A 22,563-nucleotide genomic window follows, 5' to 3' on the forward strand; every position below is an offset into this window, starting at 1 on the left:
AGTAGAGAGGATGGTAACACGTTACCACAAGTATAAAGATCGTGTAAAAATTGATTTGTCCTTGAGAACTTTAAGGTACAGACTGAAATTCCAAGCTCTTCCGGAAAATGAAAATGAATATTAATCTATGTTTTCATTGCTCAACTATTTTAACATTAGGCCTACTGTATTTTATTCCTGAGTTATATGTAATAAACAATAATATAGGCCTACAGGTAACAAATGTATTATTGTTATAATTTAGGCATAATAGTAATAAAGGTACGGTCACACGTCGCTACTTTTGCAGCGCTGCAGTACAAATAACTGCGCAACTCTTGTACTGCGACGTGTGAACAACGGTGAAACCCGAAAAGTAGCGGCTGCCGAACCTGCTGCCCGCTACTTTTCCATGCTGCGCGCAGCTTAAAAGTAGCGACGTGTGAACAGGGTTCTCAGGGTTGCAGCCGCAGCATTTTTGATATCGGTTTTGTTGAAATTTTTTCGGCGGTTGCAACCAGTGTTGCCACCCAAATGTGTCAATGATACTTTTATTGTTTGGATATATTTTAATGTTAAATGTGATGAAAATAAATTATTTGTAACAGTTATTAAATACACAACACAGTCTGAGCATAATTGGTGACGATATAATTCATTTTTTAAATTTTCCGCAGCGTAGTTCCAAACGGGAGGGTTGCCAACATTGATTACGTGAATATACTGTTGGTTATCATTTAAGTATATAGGCGTTTTTAAAAACTTTATAGTAAAAATAATGTCAATTTCTGAATACTAGATACGACAGAAAAGCAAATAATAGATAAGGAAGCTTTCGCATGAGTTTCTTAATAATGCGAACATAACCACAAAAGGTATATTGAGAAGTCAACACGGAGATGGAAACCTGCAGCATGAGTGCGGCTGCAAAAGTAGCGCCTTGCGTGTGAACAAACTCGCAACCTCCAGTTGCAACTTTTGCAGCACTCGGGTTGCGCAGCACGAAAAGTAGCGTGCAGCGCGCTACTTTTGGCTTACGTGTGAACACGACACGCAACTTTTGCAGCTGCAGTATAAAAGTAGCGCTGCAAAAGTAGCGACGTGTGACCGTACCCTTAGACTTCATTGCAAGTTAGACTATGTAGTGTTAGAAATTTTGGTAAATTGGACTAGGTTGTATTAGACTTGGTTCCAAAGCCAATATGTCATTATACTTACAAAATTAAACCTTCTGTCATTAGACTTAAAATCCTTAGACCTACTGACCTCTAACCATTCCAAAATGTGATTACTTGTTCATCAACATCATAGAAAAAATGCTCAATGCGATTTTCATTTCAAAGAAAAAAAAAAAGCATTCATTATTTTGAGAGGTGGTACTATTAATCAAAGCAAGAAAAAAGTATAATTTAAACATGTGATCTAAAATTAGGCCTAATACCTTCCGAGATAAGAGTACTTGGTCATCAACATCACAGGAAATTCTGGTGTGATTTTCATTTATTGTGACTCATCCTTCTGCCCTATATCACAGTCTACTATATACAGTCACGAAGCTTGAGTTTTGAGGGTGCTAGAAACAATAGACTGTGACGGTACTATTTTGCATTGCCTGTAATGAGGCGATATTAGCGATCCTAGTGGTGAGCAACTATCTAATGTTTGCATATTTACTACGTATTGAGCTTCGTGACTGTATGTACTAGACTGTGCCTATATCTTAAGAAATCACACTTTGTTATTCCTTTATCCCTGCATTTCCGATATGATACTGTACACCCAATAATAAACAACCAAAGAACTCGCATTGAAAGATATGCTGTCCTTACAACAGGAATTTCAAAGCCCTTATTTCGTACAAAATTTAATTTTAGGATCCTTTTTTATTGCACTATTTTTCTTGTTTTGATGACTATTAACACTTCTTAGAATACTGAATGTTTTTAAATGAAAATCACAATATCTTCTATGATATTGACAAACAATTACTCAACTCTGAAGATATTAATTTTAGGATAAATATACATTAGACTTTTTGTTATCATTTCGATGAATACTACCACCTCGCATAATATTGATTTTTTAACATTCTATATAAAAGTGACAGAGGATTTATAGATACCCAATGACTGCGCGAAAATATTTTTGTTATATTGTTTTTGTATTTTGTTGCAATTTTGTAACATTAAAGTTATGATTTTGGGCGGTGCTCATTCACTTGCAAGTAGATTACGTAACACTCGACAGATGGTAGCACGAGTACGTTTTGGCTTATGTACCATGTAACGGAGAAATATTGAATTTCGTGTTACACTAAATATGTTAGATTTTCTCAATTCTTGTACCGCGAATAAAAAAGTATTTAAGTTAAAATATTTATAAATTGTTATAAAGTGCCGGGATGTGACAAGATCAGATTATCATCTGTTCGTCACAAGAATTTTAACTGCAACACTTGTATGACAAGGAAAATCTAAGCTCAGATGGAAAAATTAAGTAATTAAGAGATATAGAACCCCTAGATAATCTAATTATTGGAGGTTCTTAGCAAAAGGCAGCAACTTCTGGCAAGAACTTGAAACAAAGCAAAGTGCTGCTGTGTCGCTGCTAATGAAGATAGCAATAATCCGGTAGTTTTAATTATACAAAAATTCGCCATCGTGATTACAAAATTTTAATGCATGTAATATTTCAACTTACGTGGATTAACATATGCTACAAAACCAACAAAAACATTATACTTTGGTAAGAAGAAAGAAGAAAAAGAAGAATAAAAGAAGCACGAAGTAAAGAGAGAGGAAGAAAATAGGCAAGAAGGGAAGAGGCAGGAAGAAAAGAGGCAGAAGGAAGAGAAGAGATAGAAAAAAGAGGCAGGAAGGAAAGAGGCAGGAAGAAAAGAGGCAGGAAGAAAAGAGGCAGGAAGAAAAGAGGCAGGAAGAAAAGAGGCAGGAAGAAAAGAGGCAGGAAGAAAAGAGGCAGGAAGGAAAGAGGAAGGAAGGAAAGAGGCAGGCAGGAAAGAGGCAGGCACGAAGAGAAGAGGTAGAAAAAAGAGGTAGGAAGGAAAGAGGCAGGAAGAAAAGAGGCAGGAAGAAAAGAGGCAGGAAGGAAAAAGGCAGGAAGAAAAGAGGCAGGAAGGAAAGAGGCAGGCAGGAAGAGAAGAGGTAGAAAAAAGAGGCAGGAAGGAAAGAGGCAGGAAGAAAAGAGGCAGGAAGAAAAGAGGCAGGAAGGAAAGAGGAAGGAAGGAAAGAGGCAGGCAGGAAAGAGGCAGGCACGAAGAGAAGAGGTAGAAAAAAGAGGTAGGAAGGAAAGAGGCAGGAAGAAAAGAGGCAGGAAGAAAAGAGGCAGGAAGGAAAAAGGCAGGAAGAAAAGAGGCAGGAAGGAAAGAGGCAGGCAGGAAGAGAAGAGGTAGAAAAAAGAGGCAGGAAGGAAAGAGGCAGGAAGAAAAGAGGCAGGAAGAAAAGAGGCAAAAGGAAGAGAAGAGGTAGAAAAAGAGGCAGGAAGGAAAGAGGCAGGAAGAAAAGAGGCTGGAGGAAGAGAAGAGGTAGAAAAAGAGGCAGGAAGAAAAGAGGCTGGAGGAAGAGAAGAGGTAGAAAAAGAGGAAGGAAGGAAAGAGGCAGGCAGGAAAGAGGCAGGCAGGAAGAGAAGAGGTAGAAAAAAGAGGCAGGAAGGAAAGAGGCAGGAAGAAAAGAGGCAGGAAGAAAAGAGGCAGGAAGAAAAGGGGCAAAAGGAAGAGAAGAGGTAGAAAAAGAGGCAGGAAGGAAAGAGGCAGGAAGAAAAGAGGCTGGAGGAAGAGAACAGGCAGGAAGGAAAGAGGCAGGAAGGAAAGAGGCAGGAAGGAAAGAGGCAGGAGGAAGAGAAGAGGTAGAAAAAAGAGGCAGGAAGGAAAGAGGCAGGAAGAAAAGAGGCAGGAAGAAAAGAGACAGGAAGAAAAGAGGCAGGAAGAAAAGAGGCAGGAAGAAAAGAGGCAGGAAGAAAAGAGGCAGGAAGAAAAGAGGCAGGAAGAAAAGAGGCAGGAAGAAAAGAGGCAGGAAGAAAAGAGGCAGGAAGAAAAGAAGCAGGAAGAAAAGAGGCAGGAAGAAAAGAGGCAGGAAGAAAAGAGGCAGGAAAGAAAGAGGCAGGAAGAAAAGAGGCAGGAAGGAAAGAGGCAGGAAGAAAAGAGGCAGGAAGAAAAGAGGCAGGAAGAAAAGAGGAAGGAAAGAGGCAGGAAGAAAAGAGGCAGGAAGAAGAAAAGTGGTAGAAAGAAAAGAGGCAATAAGAAAAGAGGCAGAATAGAAAAAGCCAGGAAGGAAAAAGGAAGGAAGGAAAGAGGCAGGAAGAAAGATAAGTGGCATGGAGAAAAGAGGAAGAAAGGAAGGAAAAGGACAGGAAGATAAAAGGCTAGAAGGGAAGAGGCAGGAAGAAAAGAAGCAAGAGGAAGAGAAGAGGTAGAAAAGAAAAGAAAAAGGGAGGAAGGAAAGAGGCAGGCTGAAGAAAAGAGGAAGGAAGGAAAGAGGCAGGAAGAAAAGAGGAAGAAAGATAAGTGGCATGAAGAAAAGAGGAAGGAAGGAAGGAAAAGGACAGGATGATAAAATGCTAGAAGGGAAGAGGCAGGAAGAAAATAGGCAAGAGGAAGAGAAGAGGTAGAAAGAAAAGAGGCAGGAAGAAAAGAAAAAGGGAGGAAGGAAAAAGGAAGGAAAGAAACAGGAAGAAAAGAGGAAGAAAAATAAGTGGACTGAAGAAAAGAGGAAGGAAGGAAAAAGACAGAAAGATAAAAGGCAAGAAGGGAAGAGGCAGGAAGAAAAGAGGTAGAAAGAAAAGAGGCAGGAAGGAAAAAGGAGGAAGGAAAAGGGCAGGAAGGAAAAAGGCAAGAAGATAAGAGATAGGAAGAAAACAGGCAGGAAGAAAAGAGGCAAAAAGATAAGAGGCAGAAAAAAGAGACGAAGAAAGAAAAAAGGCAGGAAGGTAAGAGACAGAAAGGATAAAAGCAGAAAGAGGCAGGAAGAAAAATTATGAAGAAAGCGAGGGAAGTAAAAGAGACAGGAAGTAAGAGAGGCTGAATAATGGAGAGGGAAAGAAAAAGTATGAATAAAAAATATGGAAGAAGTTAAGAATGTGAGAAATAGAAGATAGGAAAACGAGAACAGACAAATTAATGAAAGGCAGGAATGAGTGGATAAAGAAGAAATTAAAAGGAAGTAAAGACTGAAACGAGACAAAATACGGAAATTACAAAGAAATGAATAAAACAAGAACAGAGAAAAATGAAAATGAAAAATCAAATTTAAAAAATATGAATTTAAGTTGGCCGATATTTATAGTATAAGACGAATGGAATTTACCGAAGTTTTGCATAATTTTGTGTATATAAACATTTTCGAAGAATATGAAGCAGAGTTATTGCTGGTCTGCTGTACCAGAGCAACTGTTGTGGTATTAATATTTGAAAATCATGATTACAAATCAGGAGAGAGCTTCATAAAAAGCAAATGAATAACCCAGTGAACAGCACTGACAGATCGGTATAAAAAAGTCGTCAACTGAAATTGTATAAAGGTGATCACTTGCACACAAATACCCAAGCGAGGCTCTGATGTATCAGTGAAGTTTTTGAGAGAGACAGTGGAGAGGGGTCATGTTATGCATTTAATAATAGAGAAACCAATTATTGTGGTAAAATGTAATTAATTCTTCACGGTAGAAAAACAAGGCTTTTTTTAAACAAAAATATTTTCTCGTGTTTACCGTGGACTGTCTACTTCATAGGGGTAAACAGATCTCTATTCAATTTTAATACCGCACGTACGTATTTTGAAAAACCACATAGTTTGGCTCCATAGAAACCGATTAATAACGATATGCCAAAATCGAAAAGCACCATCGTTTAAAATTTGATGCCGACAGAGGGAGTTGCTGATATCCGGCTATGACCGCCCCCAAACTTAATTACGATCCTACCGTAGAGTTTGGTTATATAAAGTTCACAATGGAATAAAGATCAATTACAGCTGCTATGTTATGATGAAATGTAATTATTAATTAAATCGTCCACCTCTTTCCCTCTTCCACTCCATGGCAGCCGCTCTCTTTCTAGGCTTAGACGTATACATAGTTTAGTTACAATAAAAGTCAATTAAATTTTCTAAATTAAAATCCCTTTAAGTGTATGTGCGCGTATATAGAGAGACTGTTGTATAGAAAATCCCCACCGCCCTTCTATCCCTGCCAGTGCCTGCAGTAATATAATAGAAATAAAGGCAATTTCAATGGATTTGACAATTGCAACAGTCTTACAGTTTCAATTACAACTTCAAATTACTTTTCTATGCATGGCTGTTTTAATATAAAAGAGGAAGGAGAGAGGGAGGGGAAGAGAGGAGAGAGGAAGGCAAAGAGAAGGGAGAATTCCTGCATACCCCGGAGTTTGGGGGACGAGATATATAATTATATAAGTAGTTCTATTTCCCCCAACAAAGGCTACACAGACAACAACGATGTTGAATTAACAGCAATGAATTTCTGTACAGCGGACACACACACATACACACGCACACACGTATATACACTGAAGTGTTGGCATTTAAAGTGGAGTATAAACGCGGGCCACGTTCATTAAGATATTATATCTATGACTCACATTTCTAGGTTTCAACTGATTATTCCTATAATTTAATTTTCTTAATTTAAACGTTTCTTTATATTTGATGTTAACTGGCGCCAAGTATGTGAGTCGCACTGAATCAAGAAACATCTAATTGGGGCTTGAATTTCTTACATTGCTGAAAAATATAAAAAATTGAATCATAAAATTTTTCAATATAAACTTATACATTTCGTAACAATTCAGTTCCATTATCATGTTGGTTAGATTATTACTGTCATGTGTATTACAACAAGTTTATAGACATACACATATTACACACGATAGAAATGAAATTGCCTTTTATTGTATTGTACAGAGACATCATTTTATTTTTACTAATATTTTTAATATTAACCTGGCTATACCTTTAGAGAACCGGGAAAACCCGTTTGCTAATCCCTTCCACGACTTTAGTTCGATGATACTGGAGTATAAACACAAACAAATCACTTTACTAGGTATAGGAGGGTAGAAAAGTAGTTCATCCACCTCGCTTGGGCTGATTACCCGGTTGGGTTTTTCCGAGGTTTTCCCCAACCGTAATGTGAATGCAAGGTAATCTATGGCGATTCCTCGGCCTCATCTCGCCAAATATCATATCGCTATCACCAATCTCATCGACGCTAAATAACCTAGTAGTTGATACAGCGTCGTTAAATAACCAACTAAAACAAAAAAAAAGTTCATCCATTTACGTATACTAGGAAATGTCGCGATTTTGAGATCTATAATTTTCGTTAGGTTTTTGTTTAACCAAAATCCAGTGCTGTATTAAGAATAAGTGTTTTTTCTCACGAACAGAGTTATCCATGCGAACGTATTCATTATGCAGTGTATATTATACTGTCTACAGCACATTAGCGTACAATACAGAGAATTAAGTTAAATTGAAAAATAATCATAATATGGATATTTAAATATATTTTTGAAAATGGTGGCCTTTCATTTCGATACAGGCTTCAGTTCTTTTGTGCATATTATCCCACTATAGACTATTGCATCTATTTCCAATTACCAGTTTCGTCCTTCGTACTAGTAACTCATGTTGAAATAATTTTGTACCTACTCTATAAAAGAGTACCTTACGTAGTGTAAATCCAATCTTCACTTCTGCCCTACCCGCACAGATAAAATTACTCAGACATGCTATCTACTGTCCGTCCAAGTGGTTATACCGCAGGATCGTAAAAAGGGGGGGAAATCACGTGACAATTACTTAACGAGGCCCTTTTATTTGTTATTTTAAACAGTTATATAATATTACATAAACGTCCAATTCCTAACAGAAATTAATGTTTTCAGAAAAGAGCTAAGATAGCCGAGCTCTTGCAGAGGGGCGAGCAGAAGCAGGTGGAGGAAATCGGGATGCGACGTAGGCAAACGGACAGTACCTGTGCGAAAATATGATTCAATATTGAAAGGTCTTTTGTCACTGGAAAACGCGAACGTATTTCTGGAACGTACTATACTCACTAACTCAGTAGTGTTTACATGCGGCCTTGGTTCTGTATGGAGGAAGTTGGAACTTCATTAGTAGAAGGGGTGGGAGTGAAGTACATTAAAAAACTCCGGTACAATAAAAATTGAAGTAAAAATAAAATGATGTCCCTGTATTTATTAACATTCTATGGTATTCATACATTGCTTCACTGCTAGAATATGGAACAAATGAAAAAACTTAATACTATTATAAAGTCTTAATTTATAGTCACAGTCTAGACGAAATATATACAGACGAGATTTACAATATAGTCTACTAGTACAACACATAGTTTTTAGTATCAATTTCATGAAGCGTTATTGAATGTCATGAATTCACCTACAGAATAGAAGGCGTGAGAAATTAGGTATTTCTTTAAATAATCTTATGTTTTGAGTTTCATTTTTTATATCGATATGCAGGCTACTAAAAATTTTTACTGCCGTATAACGCACTCCTTTTTGATAGCATGGTAGACTTGCCGATGGAATATGAAAGTCATTTTTGACGTGTATTTATGCTATGAACTGTTGAATTAGTTACAAAGTTTTTCACGATTACATAAGAGGAAGATTATTAATGAAAATATATACTGACAAGCCATGAGCATTATTTGTAGTTTTTTTTAAATAGTCCTACAAGATTCCCTAGATTTGGTACCTACAGTCCACACCTGTGGAGTAACGGTTAGCGCGTCTAGCAGCGAAACCAGGTGGCCCGGGTTGGATTCCCGGTTGGGGCTAGTTACCTGGTTGAGGTTTTTCCGGGGTTTTCCCTCAACCCAATATGAGCAAATGCTGGATAACTTTCGGTGTTGGACCCCGGACTCATTTCACCGGCATTATCACCTTCATCTCATTCAGACGCTAAATAACCTGAGCTGTTGACAAAGCGTCGTAAAATAAGCTACGAAAATAAATTTGGCACCTACTATTATTCTAATTACTCTTTTTTGTAATAGGAATATACTGTTACTATCTGTGGAATTTCCCCAGAATATTATTCCAAAACTCATTACCGAGTGGAAGTATGCAAAGTATATTGTTTTTAAGGTATTGATATTTACTATCTTTTGCATAGATCTAATAGCAAAACATGCTGAATTTAGTTTGGGGGGTAATTTCTTTAATATGATTTTTCCAATTTAACACATTATCGATTTTTAAGCCAAGAAATTTGGTTGTTGTAGATTTCTAGAGCGCATAGCTTATGTTGTATATAACAAAAGACTATAATATCATATTGGCGAAACGTTCATAGTTTTATTTTATTTTTTTTCAGAAAAAATGTTTTTCCCCTTCCAAATATTTAACAATATTTTATTCCGTAACTATTGCGAGTAGAATAGTGATTTTTGTCCATATCGATAGAAAATCTAATAAAGAATAATTTATCCCTTTGGCGTATTTCAATAACATACATGGTTTTCGTGTAAATTTAATTTTTAAAACTGCTAAATTCAAACTATTGCACAAAGCAAACGCATGGCAACGTCTTGGCAGCTTACGTAAGGAGACTCACCGAGTTCGTTGACCTCTTACATCTGTATACGAGTAGACTGTTTGAGCGACGATGTTGTCGGGCTGCTGAAACTTCAAACTTAATTTTCTAATTCATTCATTCATTCAGTGTTCTCCCAAGGGCAGGTCTTTCACTGCAAATCCAGCATTCTCCAGTCTTTCCTATTTTTTGTCTTCCTCTTTGTCTCCGCATATAATCCATATATGAGCAGTTCAGAGCAAAAGTGGTGTAAGTCAAAATTGGGTAATGAGATTTAAAGTAAAAATTCTGTAAAATACAGCGCAAAGTAGCAATTAATATGTCCTTCGCGCTATCCACTGACTACTAATAGTTTAAATAGATTGAATATTAATTATGCAAATTTGGCTTTCAGGTAGTAGCTCCCTGTAAACCAGGTTAGAATAATCTCAAGGAAAAATTGTTCCGGGGCCCGGTACCGATCCCGGAATATTAATTGCTTTATATTTTACAGAATGTTTACTTTAACCCTCATTACCCATTTTTGACTTACACCACTTCTGCTCTGAACCGTTTATATCTTAATATCGTCTATCATCTGATATCTTCTTCTGCCCCGAAATCTTCTCCCGTTCATCATTCCTTCCAGTGTATCTTTCAGAGGGCAGTTTCTTCTCAGCCAGTGACCCACCTAATTTCTTTTCCTCTTCCTGATCAGTTTCAGCATCATTCTTTCTTCACCAAGTCTTTCCAACACAGCTACGTTTCTTATTCTGTCTGTCCACTTCATACGCTCCAGCCTTCTCCATATCCACATTTCAAATGCTTCTAGTCGCTTCTCTTCACTTCGTCATAATGTCCATGTTTCTGCTACATACAATGCCACACTCGACACAAAGCACTTCACTAGTCTCTTCCTTAGTTCTTTCTTCGTCCGCAGAAGATGCTCGTTTTTCTATTAAAAGCTTCCTTTGCCATTGCTATTCTTCTTTTGACTTCTTGACAGCAGCTCATGTTACTGCTTATGTTACATCTCAAGTATTTGAAGCTTCAAATGACTTTATTGTCAAACGCCTGGCATTAGAAAACAACAAGAACATACTATGGAATGTTAATAAATGCAATTCATGACACTACAAATGCGTGTCGTTGTTTAAATCTTCACCGACAGTAATGATTCAGGGTAACGAAAGTTTTCTCCAACTGCACATTATTACAGAAATTTAAAAATAATTCTCAGAAAAAGAGTAGTAACAGTAATATTAATTCAAGAGCCGCTGGCTGCATAATGTGTACCACTGCCCTAGCTTGCTTAGCTACGATGTTAGAGTAAAGATGTGCTTTACCGAGAATGAATTACTGGATAAATTATCTATTAATTGCCAATAGTAATTCTACATTTAACTTCCTTCTGAACTACAAAAGGTTTACCTAAGAACATAAAATCATGATGGAAAAAAGTAAAATTAAAATTGTAGAGGAAATCAAAATACTTATAGTGAACCTATTCCACAAATCTCACAGATTATGCCCAGTGTTTATCAACGTACCACTTTATGCGAGAAAGTTACCCGACACAACAACGGTTAAAGCGAACCATCTTCCTGATTATTTCCGATTCTTTAGGGATAAACCCGCAACCTTAATGAATATATACTAGATACGGAATCTACCGAGATTCGAACACTGTTCCCCTTTTAGTGTAAAACCTTTAGTACAGCGACATACAGTTGAGTCCAGGACTATCCGGGAATGAAGCTCGGGCCCTTTGGTGGGAAGTTGCCAGGTGACTACTACAGATAGATCCACATTGGCTGAGAACCAAACCCAGGTTACATTTAGTGGGAAAAGTCATGTGGCAGGACTACACGATGCAAGCAGGGCACAAACCCTGGTTACCTCAGTTGGGAATCAGTTATATAGGGACATCATTTTCTTTTTATTAACATTTTAATATTAACTTGCCTATATCTCTGGATCAACGCCGTTTGCTACCCCCTTCTACCACTGGAGTTCGATGATACTGACGCAATATACAAACAAATCACTTTAATAGGTACAGGAGGGAAGAAAAGTAGTTCATCCATTTACGTAAACTAGGAAATATTGCGCTTTTGAGTTTGATCATTTTCATTAGGTTTTTCTTTAATCAAAATACAGTACAGTATTATCAATGAGTGTTTTTACTCACGAGCTGAGCTGTCCATGTGGACGTATTCATTATGCAGTGTATATTATAATGTCTACAGCACATTAGCGTACAATATAGAGAATGAAGTTAAATTGAAAAATAATCATAATGTGGATATTTAAACACATTTTTGAAAATGGTGGCCGTACATTTCGATACAGGCTTCAGTTCTAATGTGCATCTTATCGCACTATAGACTATTGTACCTAATCTCAATTACCAGTTTCGTTCTTCGTACTAGTAACTCATGTTGAAATAGGCCTAATTCTGTACCTACTCCGTAAAAGAGTACCTTACGTACTGTAAATTCAATCTTCACTTCTGCCCGATCCGAAAATATAAAATTACTCAGACATACTATCTACTGTCCGTCCAAGTGGTTATGTCGTAGGGTCGTAGAAAGGGAGAAAATCACGTGACATTTAATTACTTAACAAGGCCCTTTTATTAAAGTTATTTTAAACAGTTGTATAATATTACGTAGACGTCCAATTCCTAACAGAAATCAATGTTCTCAGAAAAGAGCTAAGACAGCCCAGCCACTAGCTGGCGAATAAAAGCTGGTAGGGGAAGCCGGGATACGACGTAGGCAAATGGACGACAGTACCTGTGCGAAAATGATTCAATATTGAAAGCTCTTTCGTCACTGGAAAACGCGAACATATTTTTGGAACATGCTGTTTACTATGACCGTAACGCTACAATGACTGTATATGCGGCCTTGGTTCTGTGTGGAGAACGGTTGAACTTCATTAGTGGAAGTGGTGGGAGTGAAGTACATTCAAAAACTCAGGTACAATAAAAATTGAAGTAAAAATTAAATGATGTCCCTGTATAATATATCTATGACTGGGTCAAGACTTGTAGGAATTCAAACTCTTCCTTTTAGTAAGAACCAGTCACATATTGTAAGTACGGTTAGGTCCAGATGTGTCGTAATTCAAACCTTTTATTTTAATTCTTAACCCGAAATACCGGTCTGCCAGGCCGGCATGGTGTTTTATTTCTTGAATATTTGCAACACTGCTTCATATATTGTCTTCTCCTTTGAGCCATGTTTTCTTTAGTTCTTCAGGTGTGCTGTAGTGTGGTTGTCATCTAAATCTGTTCAGTACATTGTTGTCGCTGTTACTTATTAAAGTGTGTAATCATTGTCTGCTATATTTGCCGGTCTCACAGACCGATATATCGTGTTACGTAGTAGTTCTTCAAGTTCAATATTGTTGTATGTTTTGTGTTTAATTTCTTTTCGGTAATTAATTTTCATTATGTTCCACGGTTATTGCAAACATATCCCACCATGTCGGTTATGCCTACCGATCATAATTTTCGGAAATAATGCAGCAATGGATAGAAGATGAAGTTGGTTATGAAATAGGTGAATGTCCATATTTCGATGATTTTGCCCAAACCCTGATTTTATCATCCCTGGTGCTAATGGGAGTGAAACAAGAGTTCAGGTCAGTTGTTAGAAAGAGACATACAAATCCCTAATGAAGTTGCCAGATGAGAATAGAGGTGAAACAGTTCCACCTTGTTTTCCTAATACTTGATAAGTATATAGACGGCTATTACACAAAATATTAATAAATTATTACCTGCTTATAGGATAATTACCAACATGATCATAAAAAATTTTTAAAATTCCCCTTTGGTAGGTTTTCATAAATTCGTAAATTAGACTCCGTAAAGATCTGTTCTGACTCAAACTCCAATTTCCAATTTATTAATAAACATTTATTTTTTATTGAAAATTAGTACATCTAATTTATATAATTATCTGCCAAACTCGTCCCCTTTGGTAGGTTTTCATCAACTGATAAATTAGATTCGTAAATATCTGTCCCGACTCAAATTCTTTCCCCTTGGTAGGTTTTCATGAACTGATAAATTAGACTCGGTAAACATGTCCTGACTCAAATTCTTCCTCTTTGGTAGGTTTTCATCAACTGATAAATTAGACTAAGCAAACATCTGTCCTGACTCAAATTCTTTCACTTTGGTAGGTTTTCATAAATAACTGTCCTGGCTCAAAGACGTCCCTTTTGGTAGGTTTTCATAAACTGATAAATTATATTAAGTAAATATCTGTGCCGTCTCAAATTCGTCCTCTCTGATAGGTTTTCATAAGCTGATAAATTATACTCAGTAAACATCTATCCTGACTCAAATTCTTCCCCTTTGGTAGGTTTTCAACTCATAAATTAGACTCAGTAAATATCTGTCTTGGCTCAAACTCGTCCCCTTTGCTAGGCTTTCATAAACTGATAAATTAGACTCAGCAAATATTTATGCTGATTCAAACTCGTCACCTTTAGTAGGTTTCCAAGAACTGATAAATTAGATTCAATAAATACCTGTGCTGACTCAAACTCGTCCTCTTTGGCAGGTTTTCATAAACTGATAAATTAGACTCTGCCGTGACTCAAATTCGCCGCCCTTTGGTAAGTTTTCATCAACTGATAAATTAGACTCAGTAAAGATCTGTCCTTACTCAAATTCTTCCCCTTCGGTAGGTTTTCATCAAGTGATAAATTAGACTCAGTAAAGATCTGTCCTGACTCAAATTCTTCCCCTTTGGTAGGTTTTCATCAACTGATAAATTAGACCCAGTAAAATCTGTCCTGAATCAAATTCTTCCCCTTTGGTACGTTTTCATCAGCTGATAAATTAGACTCAGTAAAATCTGTCCTTAATCAAATTGTTCCCCTTTGGTATGTTTTTCATCAACTGATAAATAGAATCAGTAAAATCTGTCCTGTCAAATTCTTCCCGTTTGGTAGGTTTTCATTAACTGATAAATTAGACTCAGTAAAATCTGTCCTGACTCAATTTCTTCCCCTGTGGTAGGTTTTCATCAACTGCTAAATTAAACTCAGTAAAATGTGTCCTGAATCAAATTGTTCCCCTTTGGTAGGTTTTCATCAACTGATAAATTAGACTCAATAAAATCTGTCCCGACTCGAATTCTTCCCCTTTGGTAGGTTTCCATCAACTGATAAATTAGACTCAGTAAAATCTGTCCTGACTCGAATTCTTCCCCTTTGGTAGGTTTCTATCAACTGATAAATTAGACTCAGTAAAGCCTCTCTATCAAATTCTTTCCCTTTGGTAGCTTTTCATCAACTGATAGATTAGACTCAGTAAAATCTGTCCTGAATCAAATTCTTCTCCTTTGGTAGGTTTTCATAAACTGATAAATTAGACTCAGTAAAATCTGTCCTGACTCAAATTCTTCCCCTTTGGTAGGTTTTCATCAACTGATAAATTGGATTCAATGAAATCTGTCTCGACTCAAATACTTCCCCTTTGGTAGGTTTTCATCAACTGATAAATTGGACTCAGTAAATATCTGTCCCGACTCAAATTCTTCCCCTTTGGTAGGTTTTCATCAACTGATAAATTAGACTCAGTAAAATCTGTCCTGAATCAAATTCTTCCCCTTTGGTAGGTTTTCATCAACTGATAAATTAGACTCAGCAAAATCTGTCCCGACTCAAATTCTTCCCCTTTGGTAGGTTTTCATCAACTGATAAATTAGACTGAGTAAAATCTGTCCTGAATCAAATTCTTCCCCTTTGGTACGTTTTCATCAACTGATAAATTAGACTCAATAAACTGTCCTGACTCAAATTCTTTCCCTTTGGTAGGTTTTCATCAACTGATAAATTAGACTCAGTAAAATCTGTCCTGAATCAAGTTCTTCCCCTTTGGTAGATTTTCATCAACTGATAAATTAGACTCTATCTTGACTCTACTTCGTCCCGTTGGTAAGTTTTCATCAAGTGATAAATTAGATTCAGTAAAGATCTGTCCTGACTCAAATTCTTCCCTTTGGTAGGTTTCCATAAACTAATAGACTAGAGTAAGTATATATAATTGGTCTTCACTCAAAGTCTGCCTGTTTTGGTATGATTTAATTAACTGATGCATTCTTCTTCTTCTTCTTCATCTTCAGTAGGTGCTACAATTTCGTCGAAGTTTTGACCTTCTCAATAAATTTACGCCATTCATTTCTGTTATGAACAAGATTTGGCCAATTCCATCAACTTACAAACTAAACTGTATACATATTTGCCCGGCCTCGTTTGTAAGACTCCAGCATTTGATATAGCTATGGTTCTGTCGTGAACCCACAGGGGATCGAAACCAGGCCTGCATCGTTGTAAAACCTCCGGGCGAGCTGCTACTGCGCTCGCTTTTCATCATAATGCAATTATTTTTATATGTTGGAAATAAAAACGAAACAAAGACGATGACAGCTCGCTTTCATTAATAATCCGTTATTAATTCAGTAAATTAATAATAAAAAAACACAGCCATTTGTTAATTGTGTCGCATTTGCAATAATAACAATGATAATTATGATAATGAAATAGTGAAGAATGTAATGAGTAATTGTAGACTGAGAAACCTAATTAGTGAATCCCATTTGCAAAACCCGTTGTGCATATTCCACTGCCTTAGCGGCGGCAGTAGAGCCATCGTGATAATGGCGTCAACAAAATATGTCGCACGGCCGCTTAATTGGTACTGTAATTAATGAAACTGCGAGCGACAAAAAAATATAAACATTACCCTCATTTCTGCCTGTATTAATATCATTTAATATTATGTATGTGAGAAAGAAATGCTCAAATATTTCAGTTATCCATATTTAAATGCCTGTGCTGTTGTTATTTCGTATATCTAATTAGAGAAGATGAAATAATATTTTAAACCAATACGGGCTGAAGCCGATTCAATTCGCATCACGCTGGTGTTGTGTCAATATTAGTTACGAATTAACTGTGACCCCCATGCATTTTTAAACTGCACTGCATAGCCCTCAGCCGTCATTTTAAACACCCTAGCTGTCAGCTGTCGATGTCTCACGGAGAGCATCTGGACCTGATCTAGGGAAGTCTGTGGGATTTCTCATACAGGAACCATGTTGCAAGATTTATTAGTGTGTACCTTCCAGTCAGCGAACCTGAGTTCGATTCTGGAAAGTGAAATGGAAATTTATCTTTCTTCCACGAAATCTGTACGTTTCCATTCATTCTGCGATCGTTTTGTCACTTTGTGTTTTAAGCTGTATTAAGATAAATGCTCCTTAGCTTGCGCACTTAGTGGATTTGTGTCCTTAAATACTCATTTTTGAGACCAATATAAAACTATATTTACTTACTAACTTACTGGCTTTTAAGGAACCTGGAGGTTCATTGCCGCCCTCACATAAGCCCGCCATTGATCCCTATCCTGAGCAAGATTAATCCAGTCTCTACCATCATATCCCACCTCCCTCAAATCCATTTTCATATTATCTTCCCATCTACGTCTCTGCCTCCCCAAAGGTCTTTTTCCCTCCGGCCTCCAAACTAACACTCTATATGCATTTCTGGATTTGCCCATACGTGCTACATGCCCTGCCCATCTCAAACGTCTGGATTTTATGTTCCAAATTATGCCAGGTGAAGAATACAATGCGTGCAGCTCTGCGTTGTGTAACTTTCTCCATTCTCCTGTAACTTCATCCCTCTTAGCCCAAAATATTTTCCTAGGAACCTTATTCTCAAACACCCTTAATCTCTGTTCCTCTCTCAAAGTGAGAGTCCAAGTTCCACAACCATACAGAACAACCGGTAATATAATTGTTTTATAAATTCTTTCAGATTTTTTGACAGCAGACTAGATGATAAAAGCTTCTCAACCGAAGAATAACACGAATTTCCCATATTTATTCTGCGTTTAATTTCCTCCCGAGTATAATTTATATTTGTTACTGTTGCTCCAAGATATTTGAATTTTTCCAGCTCTTCGAAGGATAAATCTCCAATTTTTATAGTTTCATTTCGTACAATATTCTGGTCACGAGACATAATCATATACTTAGTCTTTTCTGGATTTACTTCCAACCCTATCGCTTTACTTGCTTCAAGTAGAATTTCCGTGTTTTCCCTAATCGTTTGTGGATTTTCTGCTAACATATTCACGTCATCCGCATAGACAAGAAGCTGATGTAACCCGTTCAATTCCAAACCCTCTGTGTTATCCTGAACTTTCCTAATGGCATATTCCAGAGCGAAGTTAAAAAGTAGAGGTGACAATATATTTACGATACGAAACTCTTTATTAAGATCACAATAATATGAAAACAAGTTACAGAAATGAAATATTTGTTCTTTACAAAAACTCTCCTTTGAAAAGTTGTCGTCCACATCTATACAGTAACGGTTAGCGCGTCTAGCCGCGAAACCAGGTGGCCCGGGTTCGATTCCCGATGTTGATAAAGCGCCGTAAAATAACCTACTAAAATAAAAAAAAACCTATAGGACGACGATCATTTTTGTGTCTAAGGCTGTACGCTTTCTGGGAGTGCTAGAATGATTTTTAATAAAATGACAATATGTACCTTTGTTCTAGAAATGAATTACTATTATTATTACTATTATTATTATTATTATTATTGTCTAAGACCACACCGTACACGGCTCTTACGGTAGTGGCTAGGAACATTTTTGTTTTATAATTTTAATTTGTACGCACTAGCTAGCTAGTTAAATAAAATATTATTATTATTATTTATTATTATTATTATTATTATTATTATTATTATTATTATTCGGTTGAGAAGCTTTTATCATCCAGTCTGCTATCAAAAAATCTGAAAGTTAGAATTTATAAAACAGTTATAATACCGGTTGTTCTTTATGGTTGTGAAACTTGGACTGTCACTTTGGGACAGGAACATAGCTTAAGGGTGTTTGAGAATAAGATGCTTAGGAAAATATTTGGGGCTAACAGGGATGAAGTTACAGGAGAATGGAGAAAGTTACACAACACAGTACTGCACGCATTGTATTCTTCACCTGACATAATTAGGAACATTAAATCCAAACGTTTGAGATGGGCAGGGCATATAGCACGTATGGGCGAATCCAGAAATGCATATAGGGTGTTAGTTGGGAGGCCGGAGGGAAAAAGACCTTTAGGGAGGCCGAGACGTAGATAGGAGGATAATATTAAAATGGATTTGGGGGAGGTGGGATATGATGATAGAGAATGGATTAATCTTGCTCAGGATAGGGACCAATGGCGGGCTTATGGGAAGCAATGAACCTGCGGGTTCCTTAAAAGCCAGTAAGTAAGTAAGTATTATTATTATTATTATTATTATTATTATTATTATTATTAATTAAGGGTGATATTAATTGTGAGTCTATCATAAACAATATCAGCATTCGTATTCCTACAAAAGGTTTAAGATTTCAAAAAAATTTTTATAACAGAAATTCAAAATCACTTTCTCCAGTCTGTAGATGCATAAAATACGCCAATTTGCATGGGCACAATTTAGATCCTTTTAAGGTTTAGTTTCATTTTGATTATTAGTATTTACTGTTCTTGTCTCAATTTTATTTATGTATGTTTTGTTTATTTAAGATATTATTTATTTTGTTTTTGCACCTTTGTATCTTCTGTTTGTGTATTGTGCTGAACTATAATTGGCCTCTGGCTGTTGTTCAGCACAAAAATATTAATAATAAATAAATAAATTAATTAATAATAATAATAATAATAAATATTATTATTATTTATCTTCCGTTTGGCCTCCAAAATATTCACATTAAGTTTCATATTTCCCTGATTAACAGTTTTCCATTTACAGCTTGTTAAGTAAGTACAGTTTAATTTTAGCCACCTTGTACTTTGATTCCCTGGGATTTGAACCCGGGGACACGGCGCGGAAAGGTCGTTCGACCAACGGTGCGCATCGAGCCATGTAAAGGGAGTAAATACCAGTATAACAGTTCAACAGATATCGGGGCGATCGAATAAACCTCTTTGCTCTTTGAGACAGACACTGGCTTGGTCCCACCCCTACATCAGACACAGACTGTAACGTGTGCCGCTGAATGCAAGTTGTATACACAGTGTATTGCTGTAATTAGTTAAACACGCTGTTCTAGAATTGAAAAGCGTATATCACTTCAGTGACGTCACACGGCTAATTATTTTGCTTCTAATACAGGCTAAAGCATTTTCAAGTGTAATTGCACAAAGTCGTATTAGCCTGCGTTTGAAAAGCGGTCTCTCCCTCCCTCTCCTCCTCTTCTAATGGTTTTATGAATGTGCTCAGCGGGGGGTTGAACGCTCGAAAATGCTTCTTGCAGGAGCATGCGTGCGGGTGTATTCACGAACGGGGGTATTAAATCGACTACATTGTAAGGAACATGCAAATTATTATGAAGGATTTAATTTCCAAAACCAGTCCCTTTTTACAGAAAAAAAATGGGATTTCCGAGAAGTAATTAACCTGAAGTAGAGGCCTTCTCATTAGCAATTATGTTTTCTCTTAGCTAACTAGAGACAGACATACAGAGACGCTAGGCTTGTAAATAATTGCAGCCGTACTAAACGAGTTAATACAGTGCTCATATTCACACACAGTTGAAGCTATTCGTACAGGCATATCTACGGATTGAAACGTTTATTCTCGCCACTTACGTCCATGTAACAGTCTGATGTCAATTCAGAGGGGAAGTCACATCGGGAATATTCATTAAACGAATGTCAAATAAAGATATTCAGATTAAGAGAAATTAGCCTATTCATGATTAAATCCAGGCGAGGAAAAGCTATCCAGAAACAATGTTAAGTCTTGTATAAACAGTAATTTAATAGCTTGACTTGTTTCGCTTCAACAATTGAAGATTAAATATACTAGACTGTACTAAACAAAATATTATAAACGGTTTCATTTCGAAGTAGTACTCTTTCTTCACAGAAAATAAGTACGAGTAAGCTGGAATATCATTAGCTGAATTCTCGTAACACAGGCAGGCAGAGTCAGACTACAGACAAGAAAAGGCAGAGACATGTAGAGAGATTTGTCAACAGACGGGTAGAAAGGGAGAATTAGGCAAGCAGAGTCAGTGTCATAGACAGATAGGCAGGCAGAGACAGAGAAGTAGACAAGCAAAAACAGAGTTACAGACAGTTAGAGACAGAGTTAGACAAGCAGAGTCAGATTACAAACAAACAAGCAAAGACAGGATTACAGACGACAATCCGCGACACAGACGAGGTTAGCATTGACAGAATTACAGACAGGCAGAGACAGAGTAAGAAAGTAGAGACAGAGTTAGACAAGCAGAGACAGAGTAAAACAAGTAGGAACAGAGTTAGACAAGCAGAGACAGAATTACAGAGAGATAAGAAGTAAAGACAGATAATTAGACAAGCATAAACAGAGTAACAGACAGAGTTAGACAAACAAAGACAGAAATACAAACACATATGCAAGCAAAGACAGATAAGTAATAGCAGATAAAGTTAAGACAAGCAGAGACAGAATTACATATACATATGAAGAGTAGAGGGGAAAAAACAATCAAAGTCATAATTCTCATAAAAGTGATGTAATCGTCTAATTCAGTATATTACTAGTGCAAAACTTTAGTGTTTTCTTATCATAACTGGTAAAGGAGAATCATCACCTTTCCTACTTTTTCATTAGAAACAGCAATACATTTTGCAGTAATATACTGAATTAGTTGATGACATCACCCTTTAGAGAATTGTGACACTATTTTTCCCCTGTGCTACTTACATGGAAGAAGATTCAGATAACTAGCAAGTAGAAACATAGTACAGTAACAGAGTTAGACAAGCGGAGACAGAATTACAGATACATATACAAGCAGACAGATAACTGACTTGTAGAAAGAGAGTAGCAGACAAAGTTAAGACAAGTAGAGACAGAATTAGACACATATGGAAGAAGAGACAGATAACTAACGAGTAGAAACATAGTACAGTAACAGAGTTAGACAAGCAGAGACAGAATTACAGATATATATGCAAGCAGAGACAGATAACTGGCTTGTAGAAAGAGAGTAGCAGACAAATTTAAGACAAGCAGAGACAGAATTACAGACACATAATGGAAGAAGAGACAGATAACTAGCGAGTAGACACATAATAGCAGACAGACTTAGACCAACAGAGACAGAATTACTGATAGATATGCAAAAAGAGACAGAGGACTAAATAAGCAGAAACAGAGTTACAAAGTTAGACTGACAGAGACTGAGTTAGAGATAGATAGGTGGACAGAAAATAGCTATAATCAAAGACAGAGGCATAGACAGACAAAATAGAGTTAGAGATGCAGAGAGGGAATTATAGACAGACAGACATGCTGAGTCAGAGAGTTAGACAAACAGAGACAGAGTTATAGAAGACAAGTAGAAACAGGGAGTTATATTAAATAGAGACAGTAGAAAGAGACAAGAGTTAGACAGGCAGAGACAGAATTACAGAGAGATTGTAATCAGAGGCATGGAATTAGGCAAGCAGAGACAGAATTAGACAGAGAGGCAAGGAAGGAGACAGTTACAGATAGGCAAGGGGGAAAACAGAGAATTGGATAAGCAGAGACAGAGTTAAAAAGGCAGAGACAGAGAGACATAGAGTCAGTTATGCAGAGACAGAGTTACAGAGGTGCAGAGACAGAATTTGATAAGAATAGAAAATAGTTTGGAAAACGTATTACGTGTCTTTCTCGTGTTAAATTTTTTATGTTACCTTGTTATATGTTTCGGCCTGCTATTGGCCATCATCAGAACTGGCTGTTGCTGGTCTTGGCGCCTTTTGTTTTGTTTTCTGTGGGGGTGTGTTTGTGTAGTGTAATGTGGAGACAAAGAGTGTGTGTGTTCTGAAATTGAGTTGTGTGTTAAGAACTTCATTTGGATGTGTTTTTGTGTGTTTGTATATTTCGTATTGTTCTAGTGTGTTTAGTTTCTGGCTTTTTGGGTGGATGTGTAGAAT

The 22,563-nt window shown here is 36.8% G+C and overlaps 1 protein-coding gene and 1 pseudogene across 4 annotated transcripts in view; one reads left to right on the forward strand and one right to left on the reverse strand.

The window, feature by feature from the left end:
- The window catches only part of LOC138698981 (golgin subfamily A member 6-like protein 22), a 32,727-nt pseudogene extending 28,183 nt beyond the window's left edge, over nucleotides 1-4,544 (forward strand).
- LOC138698520 (LIM domain only protein 3-like) overlaps nucleotides 1-22,563 on the reverse strand; it is a 1,357,283-nt gene that overhangs the window by 506,323 nt on the left and 828,397 nt on the right. The window lies entirely within an intron of this gene.

This window comes from Periplaneta americana, chromosome 4 (genome assembly GCF_040183065.1).
Source record: "Periplaneta americana isolate PAMFEO1 chromosome 4, P.americana_PAMFEO1_priV1, whole genome shotgun sequence".
Classification (NCBI taxonomy): domain Eukaryota; kingdom Metazoa; phylum Arthropoda; class Insecta; order Blattodea; family Blattidae; genus Periplaneta; species Periplaneta americana.